At 37.4% G+C, this 16,163-nt stretch overlaps 1 protein-coding gene across 1 annotated transcript in view; it reads left to right on the forward strand.

Annotated features, from left to right (window-relative positions):
- Positions 1-16,163, forward strand: part of LOC145510937 (uncharacterized) — a 571,176-nt gene that overhangs the window by 360,809 nt on the left and 194,204 nt on the right. The window lies entirely within an intron of this gene.

Here is a 16,163-nt window from a genome sequence, read left to right on the forward strand (position 1 = left end):
CCAGCATTTATTCTTTGTAGATTTTTTGATGATGGCCATTCTGACTGGTGTGAGATGATACCTCACTGTAGTTTTGTTTTGCATTCTCTAATGATTGAGCATCTTTTTGTGTGTTTATTGGCTATCTGTATGTCTTCTTTGGGGCAGTGTCTGTTTAGGTCTTCTGCCCATTTTTTGATTGGGCATTTTGTTCTCCTAATATTGAACTGTATGAACTGCTTAAAGGAGATTCATCCTTTGTCAGTTGTTTCATTTACAGTTATTTTCTCCCATTTATTGAGAATTTTTGCATCTATATTCATCAGAGCTATTGACCTGTACTTTTCATTTTTTGTAGTTTCTTTGTCTGAATTTGGTATCACAGTAATGGTGACTTCATAGAATGAATTTGAGTTTCATTCTCTTCAATTTATTGAAATAGTTTGAGAAGGAGAAATATCAATAACCTCAGATATGCAGATGACACCACCCTATGGCAGAAAACGAAGAGGAACTAAAGAGCCTCTTGATGAAGGTGAAAGAGAAGAGTGAAAAGCTGCCTTAAACACAATATTCCAAAACTGAAGATCATGGCATCCAGTCCCATCACTTCATGGCAAATAAATGGGAAGCAATGGAAACAGTGACAGACTTTATTTTCTTGGGCTCCAAAATCATTGCAGATGGTGACTGTAGCCATGAAATTAAAAGATGGTTGCTTCTTAGAAGAAAAGCTATGACCAACTTAGCATATTAAAAAGCAGAGACATTGCTTTGCTGACAAAGGTCCATCTAGTCAAAGCTATGGTTTTTCCAGTAGTCATGTATGGATGTGAGAGTTGGACCATAAAGAAGGATGAGCACAGAAGAATTGATGCTTTCGAATTGTGGTGCTGGGGAAGACTCTTGAGAGTCCCTTGGACAGCAAGGAGGTCAAACCAGTCAATCCTGAAGGAAATCAACCCTGAATGTTCATTGGAAGGACTGATGCTGAAACTGAACTTCCAACGCTTTGGCCACTGGATGCGAAAAGCCTACTCATTGGAAAAGACCCTTATGCTGGGAAAGACTGAGGTCAAGAGGAGAGGATGACAGAGAATGAGATGATTGGATGGCATCACTGACTCAATGGACATGAGTCTGAGCAAACTTGGGGAGATAGTGAAGGACAGGGAAGCCTAGCTCACTGCAGTCCATGGGGTCTCAAAGAGTCAGAAACAACTTAGTGACTGAAGAACAACAAAATATAAATATATATATATATATATATAGTTTAATAATATAAATATATAATGAATATATAAATAATATACAGTAAAATAATATAAATAATATAGACATTATATTATTTGAATGTCTAGTTTCAACAGAAAATTACCAGATTTGCAAAGAAGCAGACAGATATGGCCCATGCACAGGAAAAAAATTTAATCAATAGAACCTGTTCTTGAGTAAGCCAAGATAGTGTAGTTGAGAAAGATCTAAAATCATCTGTTATAAATATGTGAAAAGAACTAAAACAAACAGTATCTAAAAATTAAAAGAAAGTAAGGGCTTCCCAGGTGGCAATAGTAATAAAGAATCCACCTGCCAATGCAGGAGACACTAGAGATGTGGGTTTGATCCCTGGCTTGAGAAGATCTTCTGAAGTAGGAAATGGCCACCCACTCCAGTGTTCTTGCCTGGAAAATTCCATGGACAGAGGAGCCTGGCAGGCTACGTCTATGGGGTCCACAAAACGTCAAACACAACTAGCGACTGAGCACACGTGAGAATTATGTACCAATATATAGACAATGTCTGTAAGGAGGTAATATTTATTTTAAAAAGGACCAAATAGATAGTCATAAACTGAAAGTACAATACCTAAAGTGAAAGATACAAAGTAGAGACTGAAGAGTAGATTTGTATTGACAGAAAAAAAAAATCAGTAAACTTGAAAATAGCTTAACTGAGATTATCCAATCTGAAACAGAAAAGAAAAAAAGGAATGAGGAAAAATAACTAGAAAACTAGAGATATAAAAGACACCATCAAAAATAAAAATATATATGTACTTTGGCCACCTCATACGAAGAGTTGACTCAATGGAAAAGACCCTAATGCTGGGAAGGATTGGGGGCAGGAGGAGAAGGGGACGACAGAGGATGAGATGGTTGGATGGCATCACCGACTCAATGGACATGAGATTGGGTAGACTCCAGGACTTGGTGATGGACAGGGAAGCCTGGCATCCTGTGATTCATGGGGTCGCAAGAGTTGGACACGACTGAGCAACTTTCACTTCACCTCACTTTAATCAATATATCCAAGAAGTTCAGAGAGCTCCAAGTAGGATAGACTTGTAAGTTCACATCTAAGCACATCATAATCAAACCATTGAAACTAAAGGCAAAGAGAGGAATGTTGAATGCAGCAAGGGAAAAATGATTTATCACATGAAATTATACTCAATAAGATTAACATTAGGTTTCCCATCAAAAGCCATTGTTGGCTACAAAGCAGTGTGCACGTGTATTCTCTGTAGTGTCCAACATTGAAATAACCTATTTCAAGTGTTGAAAGAAAAAGACCGTTAACCAAGAATTCTGTATCCAACAAGACAGTCATAAAGTTAAGGAGAAATTAAAACATTCCCAGATAAACAAAAACTAAGAATATTTGCCATTAGAAGGCCTGCTCTACAAGAAATACTAAAGGAGTCAGTGAAGCTGAAATGAAAAAAAATCTTAGGCACTTACTTGAATGAATATAAAAAAAATAAAGAGCATAAAGAGGAAATGCAGATGGCTAACAGGCACATGCTCAACATCACTAATTATCAGGGAAATGCAAATCAAAACTACCATGAGATAGCACCTCACACCTGTCAGAATGGTATCATCAAAAAGAAGATAAACAACAATCATTGATGGAGATGTGGGGTAAAGGGAACTCTCCTACAGTGCTGGTGGGAATGTAAATTGACACAGCCATTGTGGAAAACAATATGGAGATTTGTCAAAAACCTAAAAATCGGACTGTCGTAAGACACAGCAATTCCACTCTACGGTATGTGTCTGAAAAAATCAAAAATCTAATCAAAATGAAAAATGCACCCCAGTGTTCATGGGAGCATTATTTATCATTGTCAAGATATGGAAGCAACCTAAGTGTCCATCAACAGATGAATGGATAAAGAAGTTGTGGTGTGAGATAGATGTATATATATGTCTATGATGAAATACTACTCAGCCATGGAAAAGAATTAAATTTTGCCATTGACAGCAACATGGATGGATTTGGTAGGCATTATGCTACGTGAAATAAGTCAGATAAAAAACATATACTGTATGATATCACTTACATGTGAAATCTAAAAAAAAAATGCATCCAACTAGAGAATAAAACAAAAAAGAAGCAGCCTCACAGATACAGAGAACAAGCTAGTGGTTGCCAGTGGGGAGAGGGAAGGAAGGAGGGGCAGTATGAAAGTAACAGATTAAAGAAAGAATTATTATGGATTATGTGAAATCATGTATGTCAAATTTTGAAATCTGTGAAGCACTATAAAATTTAAAGAATATTCCATTCAACTAGGAAAAAAGCTACCAAGAAAAGCACCAGCAAAGGTGACTAGATAGATAAGCCTAAACGTTGGTATAGATATACTTTGTAATCCTTTTCTTCTTTTATTAATAATTGACATAAAAGATATCTTCACAAAGCATAATTTTAAAACTATCTGGACAGTCTGAGTCCCTGGCAATTCCATATAAATTTTAGTATTAGTTTGTCAGTTCTGCAGAAAAGCTAGCTGGAATTTTAATATGAATTACTGTGAATCTGTAGATCAATTTGTAAAGTATTCCCCTTTTAACAATACTAAGTTTTTGGAATATGAGATGTCTTTCCATTTGTTTAGGTCCTCTTTAATTTTTCTCAACAGTATTTTGTAGTTTTTAGAGTACAAATTTTCTACTTTCATTATATTTACTTCTAAGCATTTTATTATGTTTATGCTATTATAAATGACTTGAGCTCATTCCTGCAACTGATTGTAAAATTGCTTTATAATAATATATTTATTCACTGCTAGGTATCGTGGATATTAAATTTGACTTTATTAATGGGAAAAATAGGTTGATTCAAGATTCTTATTGTATCTTGAATGATGATCCTATAATTTAGAACTAGTTTGGTCATGTCACCATTTTGAAAGAGATGCTATGAGATAGATAACTATGCCAGTGTTTCAGTGCTAAAATACATTTTTATGAGGGTTGATACCGACTTTACCAGATGACCTCTTGGGTTCGAGGACAAAGATATTGCTAGAAATTCAACTCATATTCTTATAAAATTCAGTTACTCTTTTATACAATTCTGTAATTCTATAAAGATGTTGTAAAGTGAACCATGAGAACTTTGATATCATTTTCTAAAGTATATTTATGTGAGCTTTTATTTTAAAGCCTTGCTACCATCAAAATACAAAATATGAAATCATTTAATATCTAAATAAATTGAAGGTACCATATATGTTTTTAGTTTCTCAAGCTAAACAACGGCAGCTGTCTGTTGAAATTAACTTTTATGCAGAAATAAAATTTATATTTGATTTTATTTGTGTAATTTGCTAAAATTATTTTTCAGGAAGTGTTATTTTGCATGAAAAATTATAATGAGAAAACTAATTTTGTCAACAGTGTTTTTATGACTTATGTGGATAAAATAAAATTTCCAAGCATAAAAATTAAATGTATGCACATTTTATGTGCATGTGTTCATATGTCTGTCATCAGCTTCTGGAAAGATCTCAAATATCTACTAAGTTAGAAACAACTGATGTATCCAGTTGGTTCAGTTTGCTCAATATAGGCCCTATGGATTAGTACATTCATTTTTGAATTACTGATTTGTATTCTTTTTTTTCTGTTTTACATCCAGCTGCTTTCCCGAAGTATACTTTCAAATATTTAAAATAATTTCCAACTTAACATTGCCAATATGAAACGCCTGAATCATTCCCTTAAAATTGTTTGCCCTGGTTTTCTCATTGCTCAGGAAAAAAAACCTTAAGAGTCATCCTGGACTCCTCTTTCTCTCATATCTTACATCCAGTTTACCAGATAATTTTTAGTTGTTGTACATTTATTGTCTTATTTAGTGCTAATATGAAGTGGGTATTATTATTCTATTTTCAGATAAATAGAAGATATTAATAATTATCCTAGCAAACACAGTGCTTACTATACCAGGCACCATTTAACCCTTTGAACTATTTTACTTATTGTAACCCAAATAATACTCCTAATAACGACGTGTGGTAGGTTCCATTACTATATCCATTTTACATATGGGAAAATGAGGCACAAATTAAATATAGGAATTTGTTGCATAAATTCTCATAAATAATGTGTGTAGAAGCCAGGTTTGAAACCTAAACATGGCACCCAAATGCAGTAAGTTCCTTTCAGCTGAAAGGAGGGAGTTTTAGGGAAACTTAAATGAAGTACTACATAATGAATAGACACTAAACGTATGAAATTTTCGTTTTCCTCCCTTACCAGTATCCCATAGGCATTTACCTGGTACCCGACATGTGCCAGGCATTAATGCACAAAGACATGAGCAGTGTGCTTCTTGCATACAGGAAGATTATGATCTTGTTCAAGAGATTAATGAAACATAAATAACTGAATAGATTGTCATCACTAAATATATGAAACATATAGAGATGAGAGAGAGAGAAAAGTTGCAATAAATACTTGTGATAGACAAATCACTATTTGTAAAATAGTAGTCAAGGAAGTCATATATACATGTAAGGAAGAATATTTTCTATTCTTACTCTCTGTTTACACACCTCCCTGAAAAGTGAAAGTTAGTTGCACAGTCGTGTCTGACTTTTGCAATTCCATGGACTGCAGCCTGTCTCGTTTCTCTGTCCATGGAATTCTCCAGGCAAGAGTACTGGAGTGGGTTGCCATTTCCTTCTCCAGGGGGTCTTCCTGTCTTGGGGATCAAACCCAGGTCTACTGCATTGCAGGAAGATTCTTTACCAACTAAGCCACTAGGAAAGCCCACACCTCCCTGAGATACTTCTAAGTTGAAGAAAAATAGAGACTCTTCATGGTGACTTGAGCACTCAAAGTACTCAGACTCTAGAACAATTCTAATTCTCTTTTCCACTAAGAAACACAAAAATCACATCTGTAAGGTATGATAGGAAATAAAATGAAATTTCTGAAAGATGAGTTTGCTGCTGCTAAGTCGCTTTAGTCGTGTCCGACTCTGTGCAACCCCATAGACGGCAGCCCACCAGGCTCCTTCGTCCTTGGGATTCTCCAGGCAAGAATATTGGAGTGGGTTGCCATTTCCTTCTCCAGGAAAGATGAGTTTAGAACTAAACAAAATATAACCTTAGATTTATTTTATTTTTTTGTATATGAATACATTGCATTTTTCTTATGGAGCATTTGTCAGATAAAATCTAGGCTGTAAATTGTATAATTGGGACAGTATTACATGAGATGTTAAATATATTTGATGCAGTAGAGTATTTAACCAAGGTCCTTCCTCTTTTTTTACTTCAAGAATTCACATGCAGATAAAAGTTGACAATTGACAATTGACAAAGAGATTTTGAAACATGGGTCTTAAAATATTTACAGACATTTAAAAAAACCAGTATTTTCAGTTTTCAACTATATCATGTTTATGGCTTCTCAGATTATTTAACTTTTTGATACCTGCTTCTCTTTGTTTCTCTAGCTATCAAACATACAAGTAGAGAAAATAAGAGATGTTGTTCAAATTCTGTGGAAGCACATTAATTTTAGCAGTAAGTAAATCTTGCTGCTCGAATACCTTTTTTTAAAGGGGCAAGATCTTGTAAAAGATGTAAAACAACAGTCTAGTAAAATAAAGTACATGTGCTTTCTATGTAAATTGCTAAGATGGAAAACATTTTATTTCATGGCACTAATGTCACAGGTCAGTCTAGAGTTTATTGCCAATCCAGAGGAAATTCTCTTTTCAATGACATATGTCATGACCTTCAACTTCTAGTAGTTGTAGAATGCTTAAGGTCAACTATTCTTACATTCAGAAAATCCGAATGATGTACATGACAAATGGCAGAGTATATTGTAAATGATTTCTTGGGCAAACACAGTAAAATATTACACTGTGGGCTGAAAGGTTACTGACCCTGTGATATTATGTCTGACACTAATCATTATTTCCCAATTGAGCAATTTGAAAGGATAGTCAATATTTTGTTTGTTAGACTTCTCCTTTTAGTTTATATGAATTGGAAAGCTGCTGCCCCTCCCTGTACCTCACCAAATGAAATATAGCTACTGAAATTTTATCAACTAAAGAGAAATTTGTAATGAAGAGCAGGATTTCTTTCCTTCTGTACAATTTGTCTTTCTTTTTGCTCCTATTTTAATTAGATTTTTTTCATCTTACTCAATGAAAAAAAGTAGAAGCTTCACGTAAAATTAAAATTTCGGTGTTAATAGTTTACTATCTAGAAAGAAAAATAAATATTGAGCTTCCATCCTTTATACACTATACACTGTACTGATTTTTTTTTTTTGCTGTTTTCCTTAAATAACAGCCTCAATAGACACTGATTTAGAAATGATATATCTACCTTTTCGCTAAAATGTGCTCTTTCTGCGTTCTCAAAAGCAACAATGGATTTTTTTTTTCTTCTCCAAAGTTGATACATCTCACCTCTTGTCCCTTTCTACAGCTATCCTCCAGCAGTCCAACCACTAATTAGTATTGCTACCCAGAGATTTTTCTCATAACATACTAGATGAAGGGTGCTGTCCTGTTTCACTATATGATGCATTCATTATAGCACTTGTCTATTCTGTGTTTTGAGAGATTAATGCATCTAAGTACCAGATATGCATTCATTTGCTGCTCTTTTTGTGTAAACCTTGGCCAAATCTTCTCCACACTAGAAATGCCTTCAGTTCAGTTCATTTCAGTTCAGTCGCTCAGTCGTGTCCGACTCTTTGCGACCCCATGAACTGCAGCACGCCAGGCCTCCCTGTCCATCACCAACTCCCGAAGTCTACCCAAACCCATGTCCATCGAGTCGGTGATGGCATCCAACCGTCTCATCCTCTGTCGTCCCCTTCTCCTGCTCCCAATCCTACCCAGCATTAGGGTCTTTTCCAATGAGTCAGCTCTTCGCATAAGGTGGCCAAAGTATTGGAGTTTCAGCTTCAACATCAGACCTTCCAATGAACACCCAGGATTGATCTCCTTTAGGATGGATTGATTGGATCTCTTTGCAGTCCAAGGGACTCTCAAGAGTCTTCTCCAACACCATAGTTCAAAAGCATCAATTCTGTGGCGCTCAGCTTTCTTCACTGTCCAACTCTCACATCCATACATGACCACTGGAAAAACCATAGCCTTGACTAGACGGACTTTTGTTGGCAAAGTAATGTCTCTGCTTTTAAATATGCTATCTAGGTGGGCCATAACCTTCCTTCCAAGGAGTAAGCATCTTTTAATTTCATGGCTGCAATCACCATCAGCAGTGATTTTGGAGCCCCAAAAGATAAAGTCTGACACTGTTTCCACTGTTTCCCCATCTATTTGCCATGAAGTGATGGGACCAGATGCCATGATCTTAGTTTTCTTAACGTTGAGCTTTAAGCCAACTTTTTCACTCTCCTCTTTCACTTTCATCAAGAGGCTCTTTAGTTTTTCTTTGCTTTCTGCCATAAGGGTGGTGTCATCTGCATATCTGAGGTTATTGATATTTCTCCTGGCAATCTTGATTCCAGCTTGTGCTTCTTCCAGCCCAGCATTTCTCATGAGGTACTATGCATATAAGTTAAATAAGTAGGGTGACCATATACAGCCTTGACGTACTACTTTTCCTACTTGGAACCAGTCTGTTGTTCCATGTCCAGTTCTAACTGTTGCTTCCTAACCTGCATATAGGTTTCTCAAGAGACAGGTCAGATGGTCTGGTATTCCCATCTCTTTCAGAATTTTCCACAGTTTATTGTGATCCACACAGTCAAAGGCTTTGGCATAGTCAATAAAGCAGAAATAGATGTTTTTCTGGAAATCTCTTGCTTTTTCGATGATCCAGCAGATGTTGGCAATTTGATCTCTGGTTCCTCTGCCTTTTCTAAAACCAGCTTGAACATCTGGAAGTTCACAGTTCACGTATTGCTGAAGCCTGGCTTGGATAATTTTGAACATTACTTTACTAGCATGTGAGATGAGTGCAATTGTGTGGTAGTTTGAGCATTCTTTGGCATTGCCTTTCTTTGGGATTGGAATGAAAACTGACCTTTTCCAGTCCTGTGGCCACTGCTGAGTTTTCCAAATTTGCTGGCATATTGAGTGCAGCACTTTCACAGCATCATCTTTGAGGATTTGAAATAGCTCAACTGGAATTCCATCACGTCCACTAGCTTTGTTCATAGTGATGCTTTCTAAGGCCCACTTGACTTCACATTCCAGGATGTCTGGCTCTAGGTGAGTGATCACACCATTGTGATTATCTGGGTTGTGAAGATCTTTTTTGTACATTTCCTCTGTGTATTCTTGCCACCTCTTCTTAATATCTTCTGCTTCTGTTAGATCCATACCATTTCTGTCCTTTATCGAGCCTATCTTTGCATGAAATGTCCCTTTGGTATCTCTAATTTTCTTGAAATCACTATTTACTTTTATTTTAGGCATTCAAAGAGATTAAGAGAAAAAAGTACTACATTAATTAATGTATTTGATTTCTAAATCCTCTGATTGGTAAGATTGTGAAAGAGAACTTCCAGAAACTGTATCACTGCTTTACATAGCTTCTCATTTCACCCCATCCATGACTCTCATAGTTTATGGCACATAACCTAAAACAGTAAATTTGAGCCACTTAGAGAGCTTCTGTAACCTTGGAGAGATAGACTCACTCTGGGACTAGTGCATCTGGGACCACACACAGAGAGTATCCTAGGAGCAAAAACAAACTAAAACCCCTCAAAACCAAAAACCTGCTATATTTTTTATTAAGCAGTATTTGTGTTTAGCCATTGTCAATGTTGTTATTGCATTTCTTATTATTATGTCTTTCCCCATGTTTATTACTACTACTCTGCATGTTACTGTTACTGTCTATTAAATATTTTTATTGCCCTAGAATTAACTTTATTCTGCCCCTGTCTTTGAAGCAACAGAGGAAAGATTTTTCTATTTAAAAACTAGTACTGAGATGACTCTAAAATAGAGTGTAAAGAATTCAGAATGTGGGAGCAAGTATCATAAGAAGCTTTCCAGCCAACTTTGGCCTAAGAGCTACAAGAGATGTATATTATCACTGTGCAGATAGAGTGAAGTGAAGCATGTTTGTGAGACTGTAACACAAGCCAAGTTAAATTAAAGGCATTCTTTCCTAGATAGGTGCACAAGAAAGGAACTCAAAATGTCTTGCTACTTTCTTAAGAAGAGTGATCCAAGAATAGAAATGGCACAGATAAAAGACAACAACCAATCCTCATTACTGTTAAAGACACATCCTAGGGCCTTCCTTCCATTAAAGCATCATTCACCCTTGCAGGGTGGTTTGAGAAGTAGTGCTGTTTATTGTTGTTTAGTTGCTGAGTTGTGTCCAAGTCTTTTACAACCCCATTGACTGTGACCCGCCAGGCTCCTCTGTTCATGGGATTTCCCAGGTAAGAATACTGGAGTGGGTTGCCATTTTCTTCTCCAGGAGATCTTCCTGACCCAGGGATCAAACTCATGTCTCCTGCTTGGCAGGCAGATTCTTTACCACTGAGTCATCTGAGGCATATTCCTCCCCTCCAAATCCTTTATTTTAATTGGTTAATTAATCCATTAGAATTGTTTTGAGTGATAAATGAAGACATTGATGATACTTGAGCAAGTTGGTGTGTAGGCAGCCATGACTGGGTTGTCATTATTTGGGGCAAACAAGAATGATTATCTTCTCAAGACTAGAGAGGATTTACTGAATAAAGAAGAATTAAAAAGTAATTAGCATGAAAGAGGTATGTTCCTCAAAATTCGGCCTATGACTAGACTTATCCATTCCTTCATCATTCAGTCAAAGAGAAAAGATCTCCTCTCTCCCCATATATAAACAGTATATGAAGAGTACAGTTTAGGCATTACTATGAACAAAGCTAGGGCTTCCCTTGTGGCTCAGATGGTAAAGCATCTGCCTACAATGCGGGAGACCTGGGCTCGATCCCTGGATTGGGAAGATCCTCTGGAGAAGGAAATGGCAACCCACTCCAGTACTCTTGCCTGGAAAATCCCATGGACGGAGGAGCCTGGTAGGCTACAGTCCATGGGGTGGCAAAGAGTTGGACATGACTGAGCGACTTCACTTCACTTCATGAAGAAAGCTAGTGGAGGTGATAGAATTCTAGCTGAGCTATTTCAAATCCTAAAAGTTGATCCTGTTAAAGTGCTGTACTTAATATATGTCAGCAAATTTGGAAAACTTAGCAGTGGTCACAGGACTGGAAATGGTCAGTTTTCATTCCAATCCCAAAGAAGGGCAATTCCAAAGAATGTTTAAACTAGTGTACAGTGGTGCTCATTTCACATGCTAGCAAGGTAATGCTCAAAATCCTTCAAGCTAAGCTTCAACAGTACATGAACTGAGAACTTCCAGATGTACAAGCTGGGTTTAGAAAAGGCAGCAGAACCAGAGATCAAATTGTCAACATTTGTTGGATCAGAGAGAAAGCAAGGGAATTCAGAAAAACATCTACTTCTGCTTCATTGACTACGTGAAAGCTATTGACTGTGTGAATCACAACAAACTGTGAAAAATTCTTGAAGAGATGGGAATACCAGACCACCTCATCTGTTTCCTGAGAAACCTGTATGCATATCAAGAAGCAACAGTAGAACCAGACATGGAACAATGGACTGGTTCAAAATTGGGAAGGGATACCTCAAGTCTATATATTGTCACCCTGCTTATTTAACTTATATGCAGAGTATTATCATGCGGAATGCCACACTGAATGAATCACAAGCTGGAATCAAGATTGTCGGAAGAAATATCAACAACTTCAGATATACAGATAATACCACTCGAGTGGCAGAAAATGAAGAGGAACAAAAGAGTCTCTTGATGAAGGTGAATGAGGAGTGTGAAAAATATGGTTTAAAACTCAATATTCAAAAAACTAAGATCATGGCATCTTGTCCCATGACTTCATGGCAAATAGAAGGGGAAAAAGTGGAAACAGTGACAGATTTTATTTTCTGGTGCTCCAAAACCACCGTGGATGGTGACTGAAGCCATGAAACTCAAAGATACTTGCTCTTTGGAATAAAAGCTATTACAAACCTAGACAGCATATTAAAAAACAGAGGCATCACTTTGCCGACAAAGGTCTGTCTAGTCAAAGCTATGCTTTTTCCAGTAGTCATGTACGGATGTGAGAGTTGGACCATAAAGAAGGCTGAACGTGAAGAATTGATGCTTTCAAAATGTGGTACTTGAGAAGATTCTTCAGAGTCCATTGAACAGCAAAGAAGTCAAACCTGTCAATCTTAAAGGAAATCAACCCTAAAGATTCATTGGAAGGCCTGATGTTGAAGCTCTAATACTTTGGCCACCTGATGCAAAGAACCAACTCACTGGAAAAGACCCTGATGCTGGGAAAGATTGAGGGCAGGAGGAGAAGGGGGTGACAAAGGATGAGATGTTGGATGGCATCACTGACTCAATGGACATGAGTTTGAGCCAACTCCAGGAGATGGTGAAGGACAGGGAACCTTGGCATGCTACAGTCCATGGGGTGACAAAGAGTCAGCTTGGACACAACTTAGTGACTGAACAACAACAGCTGTTTTTACTTTGCATATTTCTGCATCCATCTTATTTCTTCTCAAGGTAGCTGAGTTTCAGTGGGTGCCTCAACACAAGGAAACCCTCAGATGCCCTCATCTACATGAAATAATCTGTATTTTGTGAATGCCATGCAAATAATAGTTCTTCCCTTTTCTTTTGGAACCAGGTGTCTATGTGATAGATAGGTTGTTCTGAGTTCCACATGTTCTTGACCAATTCTTGTGTGAGAGAGCCTGGCTGGAGAGTCTACTAGTGACTATAGTACTGTTAAAGCCAGGAGACATTTCAAATTGCAGATAAGCAACACGTTGTGCTTGGTAGCTCAGTCATGTCCAACTCTTTGCGACCCTGTGGACTGTAGCTGGCTAGGCTCCTCTATCTGTGGGATTCTCCAGGCAAGAATACTGGAGTGGGTAGCCATTCCCTTCTGCACCAGATCTTCCTGACCCAGACCAAGCCTATTTCTCCTGCATTGCCGGCAGGTTCTTTACCATCTGAACCACCAAGGAAATCCCACAGATAAGCAAACAAGACCTGAGATCTTTAAGCTATTCCTGTCAGGTCATAAAGCAATCGTTTGATAAAGCTAGCAATAACACCTGAAATACTTGGTTCTTTGCCTTCAGTATATATATTCACTGCTTCTTCAACCTCAGTTGACCAAATATTCTCTTATTTAATTAAACTCTCTTACAAATATCTGTTTTTTTATGTACTAAAAAGAAATAATTCTTGAGATTTGTGTTTACATCTGTAAGAAATACTGTAATTATTTTTGTCTGTATTTCAAAGAAAGATCATCTGAAAAAGGGAATTTTTCAGGCCACATCATACATCAAACTCTAAACTGTGAATTTCATAAAGAACTATAGACGTCTTAATTTCCATTATCATAGTATGAGTAATGAAACTGGTCAGAGAGGGAAATAATTTACGCACGTTAATAAGAAATGGTAATATCAGGTTCCAGGTGGACCCCATGGTTCTGAATGCCAGTTTCATAGGCTCTATACTCCTGATTTGATCTAATCCAAGGAAAGTGTCAGAGTCTTGGCCAAGTTCAGTTCATTTGAGTTTCACCCACACAACAGTTAGAAAGCAGAATCCAAGGATGCTACAATATAGTACCTTTCCACTTGAATTAATCATTTTCAGAAAAGAAGACTAAAAGTACAGTTAAGAAGCAACAAGGGCAAAAGGGAGATTTACTGCTGATTGAAATGGACTAGTAATTCTATGTTCATCCTCATAAAAATCATGCAGTGCAGCAGGAGAAAGAAATTAAAGGAGCATTTAGAAGGCCAGTGGCAATGGTGTATCATTGTAAAAAAGAGAAGCAGGTGTCTGCTGTCCTCCTCTGATCTTGTATTATTCATTACAGAGAACTTGTCTTCATAACACAGAAAGTTTCTACTTGTAGGAAAGAAAAATATTTTGTAAAAGACACATGAAAGCTTTTTTGTGTGCAATTCTTTATGTATATGGAAATATGTTTCTGCTGCCAGAATCAGAACTATATTTGTGGCATTTGCTTAAATGTTTATATTTTTATTGACAGCAGAGTTGACACCAGATATAACTGATGTAGGTGAAAAAGACTACTTTTGTCATGACTTGAAAAATAAATATTTCTATAGATATTTTAGTTTCTATAGATATTTTAACTTTCCCAAGTGTTTTCATGTCTTTTATGTCCTTTGTCTATTTGTTTACAGGTATTTATTAAGGGTCTGCAGTATGCTAGGCTCTGTTCTATATACTGATGATGCATTGGTTAGTAAGACATCCTTAGAGAGTTGTATTCTCATGGTGGAAAGATAAACAGTGAACAACTAAATGAATAAAAATTTTTGGCGAGTGATAACAAAAGCTAAAATCAGATTGATAAATTTAAGCACAGTGTATTAGTAGCATGCTGCTGCTGCTGCTGCTAAGTCGCTTCAGTCGTGTCTGACTCTGTGCGACCCCATAGACAGCAGCCCACCAGGCTCCTCTGTCCCTGGGATTCTCCAGGCATGAACACTGGAGTGGGTTGCCATTTCTATTAGTATAGCCAGAACTAAACCCAGACCTCCTCATTCTCAGGCCAACACCATTTCTGTTATACAAGCAATAAAGGACAAAATAAGATTTATAATATATGTGGTAAAACAAATGCAAAACAAAGATGGTCACTATTCTGGAGTGATCAGTGTTTTTCTCATTCAGTATTATTGGATTTGTTTTCTGTCCTTTGTTTTAGTTAAGCTTGTACCTGCTTGTTGGAGAAGGAAATGGCAACCCACTCCAGTATTCTTGCCTGGGAAATCCTATGGACAGAAGAGCCTGGTGGGCTACAGTCCATGGGGTCGCAAAGAGTCGCACATGGCTGAGGGCCTAACACAAACACATACCGGCTTGTATATTAGAAACCACTGCTTTAGAATATTGGGCTTCCCAAGCAGTGCAGTGGTAAAAAATCTGCCTGCAATGTGGGCAGATCTCGGGAAGATCCTTGGGAGCAAATACTGGAGAAATACTCCAGTATTTTTGTTTGGGAAAATCCCCTGGACAGAGTAGCCTAGCAGGCAGGCTATAGTCCATGCGGTTACAAAGAGTCGGACAGGAGTAAGTGACTGAGCACAGATGCTTTAGAATATTCATTTCTAGATAAAAACAAAAAACCCAAAAGACTGCCAGTAAACTTAAAAATCTTATATATTTAAAAGTCCATGTTTTACCAATAAAGAGAAGCATTTCAAAGTAACTATATTAGCAGGGACTCAGAGTCAAATATGTATTCCTTTTTGTCTGAAGTGTGCTCATCTGCTAAACTTCTTAATTTTGAAAAAACCCCACAGAAGGTGAAACTGACAGATACTGTTTCCCAGCACTTCTGCCTGTCTGAGCCAACTAGAGCCATCACCCAGCTTCTGACTCAGGAACTAGTAAACCGCAGAGGAAGGATAGGATGCATCTCCACGTCAGATGGAATAGGGCCAACACTGTTCATGTTCCATGTGGAGCAAAAGAACCTGGGCTATGTTCGAGCCGACTGCCCAGAGCCGGTTACAGTGGAGCCCAGAGGGGCAGCTTCCGGTCCTCAGTGCCCAGCAGTGTCCTCTTGGGTTGGGATTTGGGGTGTGATTTTGATTACCACCTGGCTTTTTTGGTTTGCTGAATTCTGAATCTGCTAGTCAGACTGTCCGGCAATTGTTTGAGCGACTCCATATACTGTTGATAAATGCCTTCTCTGGTTAAATAGTTCAGAGGTGATTTCTGCTGCTTGCAACATTAAAATCACTGCAACTTTCTGAAGAAAAATCATATATGTGTATATACATAT

The sequence above is a fragment of the Giraffa tippelskirchi genome, chromosome 6, assembly GCF_054371585.1.
Source record: "Giraffa tippelskirchi isolate mGirTip1 chromosome 6, T2T-mGirTip1v1.2.pri, whole genome shotgun sequence".
Classification (NCBI taxonomy): domain Eukaryota; kingdom Metazoa; phylum Chordata; class Mammalia; order Artiodactyla; family Giraffidae; genus Giraffa; species Giraffa tippelskirchi.